Source organism: Mixophyes fleayi, chromosome 3 (assembly GCF_038048845.1).
Source record: "Mixophyes fleayi isolate aMixFle1 chromosome 3, aMixFle1.hap1, whole genome shotgun sequence".
Classification (NCBI taxonomy): domain Eukaryota; kingdom Metazoa; phylum Chordata; class Amphibia; order Anura; family Limnodynastidae; genus Mixophyes; species Mixophyes fleayi.
In genome coordinates this window covers 11187502-11201503 of record NC_134404.1, presented here as the reverse complement: position 1 = coordinate 11201503, position 14002 = coordinate 11187502, and positions in this window count along the sequence as shown.

The following is a 14002-nucleotide window of genomic DNA, read 5'->3' as shown; positions in this document are numbered from 1 at the left end:
ATCTGAAGTATCAAACAGAGTACTTCTTTATGTGACATTCATACATGTCCAATAAAAGTTTTGTGATAACAAGTACTTAAAATGAATATAAATGTATATTTCTATAGACAATACCTTAAACATGTTCTCTCTCATCAGCCCATTCTTTCCACCTTTTTCATTTCTGAAAGACTTTTATATGTGAAATTAGAGAAAGAAAATCCTCTTAAGAGATTAATTATTACTAGAGACTTATTTTCAATCACATGCATTTACTTAATTGTCTACTATGAATTATTTCCTCCTGTACATAAAATTAAAATAGAATCCCCAGTTGACCGCAAGCCACAACAGAACAGCATTAACCCATGTGTAACCTGTAACAAGATGGTTCTGACATGGACCAACTTAGCCATCTGCCACTTTGAACATTTATTCTTTATGATGCGTATTTGAACGGTTTGGTTTGACATAATATCATTTATTTTTATTTTATGAACCTGTTTTGGCCCGGTACCTGAATTGGTTGAAGTTTTTTCGAAATTTCTTGAGTGATGGCTACTTTTGTCCCAATTAAGAAAAATCTGGTGGCAAATTCTTTTTGGTGCAACGATTTCTGAGTAACAGATTGGGCAGTTTCTTACTCAATGGGCCAATAGATTGTCATTTTGGAAAAAAAGCCACTTATACAAGAAAACATGAATTTTTTTCGAATAAACTCCTAATTATAACATATATAGATTGGTATAGATATAGATTAGTATGGAGAATTAACAGTATGTTATTAGTAGCAATCAGTAGTAAATGTAAGTTTTCATTAATGGGCTTCATATTTTTCAAAACGTTTTGGATGCAAACTCAGATTGGACTTTTTACAAATAAAGGGGTGTTTCTATGGCAAGCTTTACAATTTTAATCTTATTACCCAGAATTCTTCCAACTAAATGAAGATTTGTAATTGGTTAATGTCTATGACCTTTTTCAATGTCACTATTAACCGGTTGATCTGTCAATAACAGTGCATGAGTGACTTCATCTCTGAATTCCAGCTGAGGTATAGGCTGGGTTATTTCACTTTTTGCTACCAAAACATGTAATTTCCAAACATTCACCAACATATTTGAAAGAGTATTGTTGAAAAGTGGCCACCACCACTTTGTTGAGCGAATACCAGTTTGGTAATTGCCTAAAGCGTTATCGTGAAGGTCAACGCCTTCCATGTTGGTATTATTATCCTTGATCAGCAATGGAACATTGATGTTGACATGTTATTTTTTGCCCACAATCATAACGTCTGGCTGTGACTGGTGGTTGAACAGTTGAATGATTTCTCAACACCATGACATTTGCATTATATTTTCATCTGACCAAAACAAGCTCCTTTACACTGTTGAACAAACTAACTTTAACGCCTTGCAATTGACTGTGAAGAAATTATCAAAATAAACACGGACATGATGGCGATTCTACATATGGAAGTAAAGTGAGAACAACATTAGCTCCAAGCCCAACGGATTTGTCATGTGGTGTAGAAGCACCGCCATACAATAATGTTTGGTACAAGTTACAAGTAATCTCTTGAGATTTTATGGTTTGAGTTAAAGTTGAGCATTTTCCTGAATGGCTTATTGGTTACTGTACTCACTCATCATTTCAACATTGTCGTCATTGAGGAAAAGGGAAAACATGCGAAACTGTGATTTCCCACCGGCAATAAAACAATATAAACAGCTATATTATGATCATGGGTTTATTAGCTCACAAGTTTGTGGTTCACTTAACATACCCAATCGCTTTGACATATTTTGAAGTGGGATTCTTCATTACTGACTGGCTCTTTAGAATATTTGAAGCCACGCTTTCACCATGTTGCATTTCCATATTCGGCTAAAGATTTGAATTTTTTGGCAGGTGGCTCAGGCTCATCAATATTTGAATCTACTAAATCATTGTTTGCATCATCTGCCCCTGCAATTCCACTGTGCCAGCAATATCCATTGTAAATGGCACATTATCATCAAAACCCTCATCTAATATATAAAAAAGAAAATTTGTCCTTCTGTCCTTCTTTCTATACAAATCTACATTTTTCAAGTGAAGATCATGAAATTTTGCATACGGGTGTATTAAAACATGACGGAGGCAACTAAAAAAATTTAAAATTGAAATTCATTACGGGGTGGGGGTGGCGAGGGGGGTAACACCTAAAAATCATCGAAAACGACCATAACTCTGGAATGTCTGGAACAATTTACACCAAACCTGGTACACATATGACTTACAGTCTGACAACAAATATTGTGGGGGCAAGACACCCCTAGCACTCCTAAGGGTGGGGGTGGCGAGGGGGGTAACACCTAAAAATCATAGAAAACGACCATAACTCTGGAATGTCTAGAACAATTTACACCAAACCTGGTACACATATGACTTACAGTCTGACAACAGATATTGTGGGGGCAAAACACCCCTAGCACTCCTAAGGGTGGGGTGGCGAGGGGGGTAACACCTAAAAATCATCGAAAACGACCATAACTCTGGAATGTCTGGAACAATTTACACCAAACCTGGTACACATATGACTTACAGTCTGACAACAAATATTGTGGGGGCAAGACACCCCTAGCACTCCTAAAAGTGGGGGTGGCGAGGGGGGTAACACCTAAAAATCATCAAAAACGACCATAACTCTTGAATGTCTGGAACAATTTACACCAAACCTGGTACACATATGACTTACAGTCTGACAACAAATATTGTAGGGGCAAGACACCCCTAGCACTCCAAAGGGTGGGGGTGGCGAGGGGGGTAACACCTAAAAATCATCGAAAAAGACCATAACTCTGGAATGTCTGGAACAATTTACACCAAACCTGGTACACATATGACTTACAGTCTGACAACAAATATTGTAGGGGCAAGACACCCCTAGCACTCCTAAGGGTGGGGGTGGCGAGGGGGGTAACACCTAAAAATCATCGAAAACGACCATAACTCTGGAATGTCTGGAACAATTTACACCAAGCCTGCTACACATATGACTTACAGTCTGACAACAAATATTGTGGGGGCAACACACCCCTAGCACTCCTAAGGGTGGGGGTGGCGAGGGGGGTAACACCTAAAAATCATCGAAAACGACCATAACTCTGGAATGTCTGGAACAATTTACAACAAACCTGGTACACATATGACTTACAGTCTGACAACAAATATTGTAGGGGCAAGACACCCCTAGCACTCCTAAGGGTGGGGGTGGCGAGGGGGGTAACACCTAAAAATCATCCAAAACGACCATAACTCTGGAATGTCTGGAACAATTTACAACAAACCTGGTACACATATGACTTACAGTCTGACAACAAATATTGTAGGGGCAAGACACCCCTAGCACTCCTAAGGGTGGGGGTGGCAAGGGAGGTAACACCTAAAAATCATCAAAAACGACCATAACTCTGGAATGTCTGGAACAATTTATTCCAAACCTGGTACACATATGACTTACAGTCTGACAACAAATATTGTAGGGGCAAGACACCCCTAGCACTCCTAAGGGTGGGGGTGGCGAGGGGGGTAACACCTAAAAAGAGAAAATTTGTCCTTCTGTCCTTCTGTCTGTCTATCTATACAAATCCACATTTTTCAAGCGAAGATCATGAAATTTTGCATACGAGTGTATTAAAACATGACGGAGGCAACTAAAAAAATTTAAAATTGAAATTCATTACGGGGTGGGGGTGGCGAGGGGGGTAACACCTAAAAATCATCGAAAACGACCATAACTCTGGAATGTCTGGAACAATTTACACCAAACCTGGTACACATATGACTTACAGTCTGACAACAAATATTTTGGGGCAACACACCCCTAGCACTCCTAAGGGTGGGGGTGGCGAGGGGGGTAACAACTAAAAATCATCGAAAACGACCATAACTCTGGAATGTCTGGAACAATTTACACCAAACCTGGTACACATATGACTTACAGTCTGACAACAAATATTGTAGGGGCAAGACACCCCTAGCACTCCTACGGGTGGGGGTGGCGAGGGGGGTAACACCTAAAAATCATCAAAAACGACCATAACTCTGGAATGTCTGGAACAATTTACACCAAACCTGGTACACATATGACTTACAGTCTGACAACAAATATTGTGGGGGCAACACACCCCTATCACTCCTAAGGGTGGGGGTGGCGAGAGGGGTAACACCTAAAAATCATCGAAAACGACCATAACTCTGGAATGTCTGAAATAATTTACACCAAACCTGGTACACATATGACTTACAGTCTGACAACAAATATTGTAGGGGCAAGACACCCCTAGCACTCCTAAGGGTGGGGGTGGCGAGGGGGGTAACACCTAAAAAGAGAAAATTTGTCCTTCTGTCCTTCTGTCTGTCTTTCTATACAAATCCACATTTTTCAAGCGAAGATCATGAAATTTTGCATACGAGTGTATTAAAACATGACGGAGGCAACTAAAAAAATTTAAAATTGAAATTCATTACGGGGTGGGGGTGGCGAGGGGGGTAACACCTAAAAATCATCGAAAACGACCATAACTCTGGAATGTCTGGAACAATTTACACCAAACCTGGTACACATATGACTTACAGTCTGACAACAAATATTTTGGGGCAACACACCCCTAGCACTCCTAAGGGTGGGGGTGGCGAGGGGGGTAACACCTAAAAATCATCGAAAACGACCATAACTCTGGAATGTCTGGAACAATTTACACCAAACCTGGTACACATATGACTTACAGTCTGACAACAAATATTGTAGGGGCAAGACACCCCTAGCACTCCTACGGGTGGGGGTGGCGAGGGGGGTAACACCTAAAAATCATCAAAAACGACCATAACTCTGGAATGTCTGGAACAATTTACACCAAACCTGGTACACATATGACTTACAGTCTGACAACAAATATTGTGGGGGCAACACACCCCTATCACTCCTAAGGGTGGGGGTGGCGAGAGGGGTAACACCTAAAAATCATCGAAAACGACCATAACTCTGGAATGTCTGAAATAATTTACACCAAACCTGGTACACATATGACTTACAGTCTGACAACAAATATTGTAGGGGCAAGACACCCCTAGCACTCCTAAGGGTGGTGGTGGCGAGGGGGGTAACACCTAAAAATCATCGAAAACGACCATAACTCTGGAATGTCTGGAACAATTTACACCAAACCTGGTACACATATGACTTACAGTCTGACAACAAATATTGTAGGGGCAAGACACCCCTAGCACTCCTAAGGCTGGGGTTGGCGAGGGGGGTAACAACTAAAAATCATCGAAAACGACCATAACTCTGGAATTTCTGGAACAATGTCTTGGAAGAAGTTCCAAAAAAAAGGGGAAATATATTTTTTCCTGGATGCACCCGTAGGAACAGGTAAGACGTTTCTCATCAAGTTGTTACTTGCTAAAATTCGAGTACATTCCAAGATAGCTATTGCTGTGGCCTCTTCTGGAATTGCTGCAACTTTGCTCCCTGGTGGAAGAACAGCACATTCAGCTTTCAAGTTACCGCTTAATCTGGCCCGAAGTGAAACTTACGTCTGCAATATCACTAAACGAACAGAAAAAACTCAGATTCTGCAGCAATGTCAGGTCATTGTATGGGATGAATGCACCATGTCACACAAAAATGCTTTACAAGCCCTCAATCAAACACTTCAGTTTTTAAGAGGCAATGATTTACTAATGGGTGGAGTCACTGTTGTATTGGCTGGAGATTTTCGACAAACATTGCCGGTCATTCCAAAAGGAACAATGGCGGATGAAATTAATGCATGCCTTAAATCATCACATCTTTGCAGGCATGTTCGCACTTTGCGACTAACCACAAATATGAGAGTTTCTCTGCATGGCAACACAATGGACGGTCAGTTTGCTGATCATTTCTTAAATATTGGGAATGCTTTAATGCCGCTTCATCCAGTAACTGGTCTCTTCAAACTCAGAGAAACACTTTGTAACACAGTTGCGTCTTAAAATTCTTTAAATCCCGGGCAACGCCGGGTATTCTGCTAGTCATCAATATATTCATAATCACTATCTTTGTCAACTTCTGGAGGCACATACACCACATTTACTTCATACGATACGTGAACCCCATTGACCACCTTATCTTCTTTAGCATAAGAAGAGAGGATTGCCATTGTCAATGCTCTTTGGCGCCTTATTGTCTACAATACAAAGAAACAAATAGCGAAAATTTACCATATGCTACGCGCCATATCAAATTTACAGGCATTTTTTTAAAACAAAAAATCTAAATATATAACATAAATATAATAGCTCTATTGCTTGATCATACAAGGTAAAATACTAGACAGACACTGTGATAATTATGTAGTATATCTAATTACTGATTGTTATTTTCTGTTGAATTCATGTATGACCATATGAATATTTTATGTAACCTTGAAATGTAATCTCAACATGTGCTTTGCTAGATGACATCAGTTTGAACTTATGCAAGTGTCATCAATCTCTTGAAACTAGCCAGGCCCGGGAGAGATAAGGGTCTTGGAGGAATTTGAAGACCAAAGTTGTAAACCATCTAGCCTGAGTAAAAGGAGCAGAGGTGAGAACTCAAGGCCCTGTGACTATTCCGATCTCAGGACATTCCTAGCTCACTTCGGAAACCCTGTGACATTTGGGAGATCAATCTATCTTTATTCACAGCTAAACTCCAAAGGTAGGTGGTGAGGGCTATGTGGAAAAAAGGGTTTAAAATCTTCTTCTTTAGACATCAGATTGTGCATTTTCATAAGGTATCTATCAACACTGAAATGTCTCATTTTCCTCAATTGTGTTCCCTCACATATCAGGTCTTAACTAGTAAGTAATAACTCTGATTTGATTTCCTATTTTATTTTCTGAAACTAATTTGTGTAACATATTGTATGTCTTGTTATTAACTAAGGTGACGCCAGTCACAGCCAGCTATACAGATTACTGTATCTGGGACAGGCTTGGCGTTCGTGACAAACTTGTGGCAGATTGGTGGGATTGATAATATTTTTCTTTTATCATAAAAATTTAAGTGAATTAGTGGTGTGCGATTCTAGAGAGAGTCCGCATCATAGAGAGGACTTGCCAACAGTTTAAAATGGACCCCAGTGAGTGGGCCAGCTATTTAACCCCTGGACTGAGAAGAAAAGCTTTGGAAACGTTTACAGACATTCCCTGGGAACTGGATGGCGAATATGTCGCAATTAAGAAAGCCTGGCTACTTTGTTTCAACATAATTCCTGAGGCTTACAGGTAGAAAGTCTGAGGCTCAAGGCGCAGACCCTCTGATTCCTATGCCGGACTGTTTTCATCTATGATGCATCAATGGATTGAGGGATTGCAGGTACTGGACTATGATACGCTAAAGGATCTTATTCTCCAGGAGCAGTTCCTCACACTGTGCCCAGCTGAGGTTAGGGAATGGGTTGTGGATCGTGAGCCTAAGACAGCGCAAGTGGCTGCTAGCCTGGCCGACAAGTACACAGCTACCAGGGCTCCTGTAGCGAAGAAGAGTTGGGGAGCACCAGGGCAAACTATGTCTAAAGAGAGGCAACCTGGAGGATCACCCCGAGTTTCCCGTCAGCCAAACCAGTTGTTGCTGCACCTTTTGGCGGGGTGGGGGGGGGCTGTTTTGGCAACTGGCCGCAGGTGTTTTACATGTGATGAAGAGGGGCACATCAGTGTCAATTGCATGTGCCGGCCATCCTGTGTGCAGGAGGACACCAAGAACTCCCCCAAAGACAATCTGCAAGAGCTTAAGGTAGGACACTAAGTTGCACTAAGGTTGTTAGACTCTGGCGCAGACCTGACACTTGTACATCCAGCTCTAGTGAGCCCAATCTCAGTACATTCACAAACCAGGCTCTAGTATGTAGCTCCAAACTTGCATATATACTTAGATAAATTACCATCCACAAATCAGGACTAAGGGGACTGGCTGTTGGGACTATTATCTGTGTATTCCAATGAACCACACAAGTTGGCATAATTCCATTGCTTTTTGGAGTTTCAGTGAAAGAGTTTCTTCCTCCTAAATTTTAAATTGTGTATAATTGTAAAAAACCTTAATCGGAGATGTTAAACTGTAAGGTTTTTTTGTCTAATTTATTTTTTCTAAGAGCCTGACACTCCAACCACACTCAACATTATCACAATTACCAAACATATTATCCATTTCTTGTGGTTACCTTGAGCTCTCTTTGCTTTACCAAATATTTAAATTTAAGTTACAAAATGGCTTGAGAATGCTGCAGTTCATGTTGTTAGATAAAAAAAATATTTACAGATCACACAAAATTGCCTTTTTTTTGCTACCTTGAGCACTAGTTCTTCATACCGTATGGGAATAATATATCTAATAGCCGTTATTGAAATAATAGTACAATCCTTGATGCGGAATACTTGGTTAAAGTTTTCTGAAATGCTTTTTTTACTTCACTATTTCTCAAGCTGTATATCAAAGGATTTAACACAGGTGTCATAACCCCATACATTATTGAAATATACTTCATGTTGGATGAAAAACTTTTTGTTTGCCCCATATACATGGTCATACTTGCCCCATAAAACATAAACACCACTATCAGGTGGGAAGCACATGTTGGATAAAGCTCTAGATCTTCCACCTGCTGAGTGGATTTTTAATATTGATATAATGATACAAATATAAGACACCACAATAAAAACAACAGGTGTTAAAAGTGTAAATAAACTGACAACAAATATAGCTGTTTTATGATAGGTGACATCACCACATACTAGCTCTAGAAGAGCCAACACCTCACTGACAAAATGGTCCAATATGATTTCTCTACAGAACACAAGAGGCTTCAAGGTGGGAATAGCTGATAAAATGAAACTTCCTGACCACATAATGACTGTAATGATTTTACATGTCTTCCAGTTCATATTTATGGTGTAATGTAAAGGAAAACGTATTGCAATATAACGATCATATGCCATCACTGCCAGTAGTATACACTCGGTACTTCCTAGAGACAGACCAATCTTCATTTGTACCAGACACCCAATGATGGAAATTGTCCTTCTCTTAGAAAATAAATCTAGTAACACTTTCGGAAGAGAGCTCGATGAGTAGAGCAAATCAAGTAGCGATAAATTGCAAAGAAAATAGTACATAGGTGTGTGCATCTGAGGACTGATGATAATAATACCTATAAGAAAACTGTTCCCAATTTTGGTCAGTGTATACATTAGGAAGAAGAAGACAAAAAGTAGAACACAAGTCTGCAAATTCTGGGGAAATCCAATCACGATGATTTCTGCCACGAAGGTTTTGTTCCCAATTTCCATGTTACAAATCGCTATCAGAATTACACATCTCTGTAATAACAACAGTAGTAGTGTTACTCTTAAAAATATTAGTCCATCACATTGCCCAAAGTTTTTGTTATTTAAATAAGCTCAATTTTATTAGATTGTTTCTACCTATTGTGGTATTTAAAAATATATATGTACATTTTTGAGGCTTCTGTGTCCTATGCCTTTCACCATCCAGTAGCCAACAGTGTAGTAGCCAAGGAGGCAGCAGTGCAGCAATAGGCAAATTGAAGAGGGGCAATGTGTTTTTTTGTTCGAGCCGATGCGTTTCGTCCTTAGTTGGTGGACTTCTTTCATCCACCATTTGGCACAACATCCAGACAACGGACAAGAGACTCTCCAGACTCCTCATCTCTCAGTTGATACAAGCACAGGACAAATGCACTCCATCAGAGGAACCTCCAACAGACCATAACTTATAGAATAAGAAGCAATGAACCCTTCATCAGGCAGCAACCATCACTACAGACCTTTTAAACACAAGCACAATGATCCAGAAAACCCTATATTCTATATATTTTTTGTATATTGTAATTTGCCTCTGTCGCATTTCGGGAGCGGAGTTCCTGCTCGCTACATGTGCACATGTTAGGAGGGTTCTAAAGTTTACCTCAGTACAAGGGCTCTGCATTACAGGCACTTAATTAAGACAGCACACAAGCAAGGTTGCCTAAGCTACACCAGTATTTTTTGAGGGAGGAAGCCTCACCATAACTAGAGGCCTGGTATGAGTTTCTGTTGGAGATATGATTTCTAGTAAGGATGAATGTAGCATTTTTCTCCACTGTTATATACCGGATGCCTTACCACAACAAAGTGGCGACTAGATCCACATCTCCTCTCTTTATATGAGAGCATATGCTAGCGTAGTCACTGGTGTTGGTCTGGGAAAATCTGTTTCTCTGCAGTTGGACAGGAACTAACCCTTTCATCCAAGTTTGCAGTCAGCTCACACTCATATGGTTTCTCCAAGCTGCTGGGTCTAGGCATCTCTATAGCTCCTCCCCATAAGTACTTCCCTCTGGGAATAAAAGGACTTCCAGCCATGTGGCCAAACACTGCTATCTTGGATATTTCTCAGATAACTTTGCATCCTTTCCTCACCCTGATGAGCGACTGACAAAAATCTCCAAGAGGTATATTTTCTAAACCGTGGGTTTAAAAAAGTGGAGATGTTGCCTACAGCAAACAAACATATTCTATCTGTCATTTTTTTTAGAATGTACTAAATAAATAAAACTAGAATCTGATAGGTTGCTATAGGCAACATTTACACTTTTTCAAACCCGCTGTTTAGTAAATATACCCCTTAGTCTCTGAACAAAAGAGCTGCTGCACTCCTGGGATATGTCAATAAAAGGGAGAAGGTAGTGAATGATTGCACTATTGCTTATATGATGCCCTTCAAGCACACTCCCTAAGCAGTTGTTGTAAATATTCTAGAGGATTAAACAGTTAGCACATTATTCATCAATGTCACACAATTTTCAGAAACATCAAAGCAGGTCCTACAACCAGGGTAACATTTTGCGGAAACAGAAAGGCACCTACTGATTGAGAATGTAGGACCATGCCAAATGGGGTTGGGACTCCATCAACTTAGTCCTTGCTGCAAATGCCTGGGTTCCCCCGTTTCATCACAGCCACTAACATGTAAAAGAGTGAAAAGAAGTAAATCAGACTTATGGGCAAGAAGGGTAAATAAAATGAAATATAATATTTTTCTCTGACACTTAAAAAAGTAAAACAAAAATATTCAGATAATAGGAGAGTTTATTATTGAAATAAACAAAGATGACTGGGAGATAGATTCTCTAGAAGTTCATATTGTAATTTATATGAAAGCAAATGGACTAACTTTGTAAAACAGTTGCATCTGATTTAGAGGGTGAGAATCCATTGAGGACTGGCGCCACCAATTCTCAAAAATTTGTTGTAGATAAAAGGAAATGTACACTGGAAAGAGATTGTAAAGACTGAGAAACATGTTATGGGTGTGGAATCATTACAAGTTTGTAAAGCAGATGATAATTTTGGATCCTTCAAAAATAGAAAAAAGGAACGAGGAAGTTATAGTATAAAACAATAAACTTATAACAACCTCTCTAAATATTGTTATGTAAATTGTTGTGCACCATTGATGTATATATACCCACACAGACAATATATATAGTATATATATAGTACATTGCCAATGCAAATGCTTAATAAGTTTACTGGTGTTTCATTTATAGCTTCACTTGACCTGTCATCAGAACTCTGTATAATACAGGGAAGCACTAGTTACATTTGTAGCAAGTGTATGAGAAATAAGTGCACTAAAATCCACATAGAACTTGCATTTTTAAATCATGGTAAATGCTTTTTCAAGCAGCAACTTTCTCATATATATTTCTTTAAAAATAGCAAATTAAGTATATTTTAAGCATGCTACTGTTAGTCATTTTTCTTAGTTGTCCTTCTAGAAATCATTATCTCCTTTTCAAAATTTCACTGGAGGGCAGACAAGTATGACTGTCACAGGCGTAAAGCTCTCAGCATGTCATGTGATGGCAGAGGGGGAATAAGTGGGGGGGTGGGATGTCACAGTGCAGATAGCTCAGAAGGGTGCTCTAAAGTCTCTGCTGTGACTGTGGTTGTGTGGTTGTAAATCATTAACAGCAGCCTGAAAATAGGGTAATGCCAAGATTCTTCTTACAACCTGCCACAGTGATTTATGTAAAAAAATTTTTTAGCACTGATAGTAAAGAAATAATGGAAGCAAATGGACCTGTCACAAAAACGTCCTGACAATTGCGTGCTTTCCTTCATGTCAAATTCAATGTTTCCTACAACATTCACAAGAATTTATGCTTGGTGCATAACACATTTTGCTACATGGAGGCTTTGTGAATAGGCTTTGAACACAGTAGTAAAAGTGGGAATAAAGTGGAAGGTGTTATCGTCACTTTTAACAGTTGCCGTTTTCAAAATCTGTATGTACAGATCAAACATCTGAACAATCACAAGGTTTCTATAGATAGTACATGAAATTCAGAACATATGGATTATGATTAATATTTTTATATATATATATATATATATATATATATATATATATATATATATACATATTAGTGGCAGCATACTCCACTGTGCTTTCCATAATTGAGCAGACTCGGTAATAAAACAAGTCTCGGAATTACATACTGACAGAGGTAAGAAGGTTCTGTTTGCAAGCTTGCAATCTATAGGACAATAGGAGTTTGACAAATTAGGACAAGTAAAGCATGTTTGTGGTGATTATGTAGTATATCTAATGACTAATTGTTATTTTCTGTTGAATTTATATATAACACAATATTTTATGTAAACTTTCAAATTGTATTTTGTTACCTGACCTGAGTCTGACCTAGGCAAGTGTCAATAGTCTTTTGAAACTAGTCAGGCCCAGAGACAGATCTCTGAGTAGTTTGTCTATGCAGAGGAGTTAGGCTTAGCCAAGTAGAAAGATCAGAGGTGAGAGATTCTCTGAGGTGCCAAAACATATAACTTAGTGATAGATAATTTACTTTGTGGAAAACTCATTTTGGGCATTCATCTAACTTGTGTGAAAAATAAAATTCCTAAGGTGGGGAGTTAAGAACCCAACAAGAAATGGTTTCAAATTTCCATGTTTCAGACATCAGTATGTTCATTTCTTAGAGGAGGTCTATCACAACTGAAATGTGCCATTCTTCTCAATGTGTACTCCTCACATGCCAATTCCTAAAATTGTAAGTAAGGACTCTGGTTTTATTTCTTATTATATTTTCTTAAACTCATTTGTGCAATTTATTGTATGTCTGTTTATTACCTTTTTGTAAATAAGCCTTGGAAACATTTTTCAGGTTAAACATATTTTATCTAGCATACTCTCCGTGATTCTTTGTGAACTTACGAAGCCCATGGAGGCTCATTCTACATATGTATCTGATTTAAACATTAACAAGTGGTTCGGGAGAACATATGGACACCATAATAAATCCTTTGTGGTGGCAGAAAAGGTGTATTCATTGTTAATTATCTAAGATAACACCAGTTACGGCCAGCTGTTCAAATTGCTGCATCTGGGACATGCTGGGCGTTCTTGACAATGTTACATATTGGTTCAGCCAGATTGCTGTGGGAAAAAGTGCTTAATGGCTGTAGTACATAGTTGTCTACTCTCCCGGAATGTCAAGAAGACTTCCGGAATTCACGGGAGAGTAGACTGACCTCCCGGAGTTGCGGTGCTATGATCTGAATGGAAACTGCGCATGCTCAATGGGTGATGTCACCGTCGTGGTGACTAGCACCCGATCTATCCCCCCAGAAGACGACAGCCATCGCGGAGCATCGAGCTTCGCCCTGGACTCGCAAAACCCTGAGGAGAGGCAGTGAGAGGAGAGGCTGTAATCGGAGAGGCAGTGAGAGGAGAGGCAGTGAGCGGGCCGGATCATAATTAAGTTGCAGTATAAGTAAAATAAAATCCCAATAACATAAGCACAGTGTATTTATATTATTGGGCTTTTGCTTTACTTATACTATAATGATATCAAAGTAACCAAGCCTGCACATTTGTTCACTTTGACATCATTATAGTAAGTAAAACAAAAGCCTAATAATATAACTACAA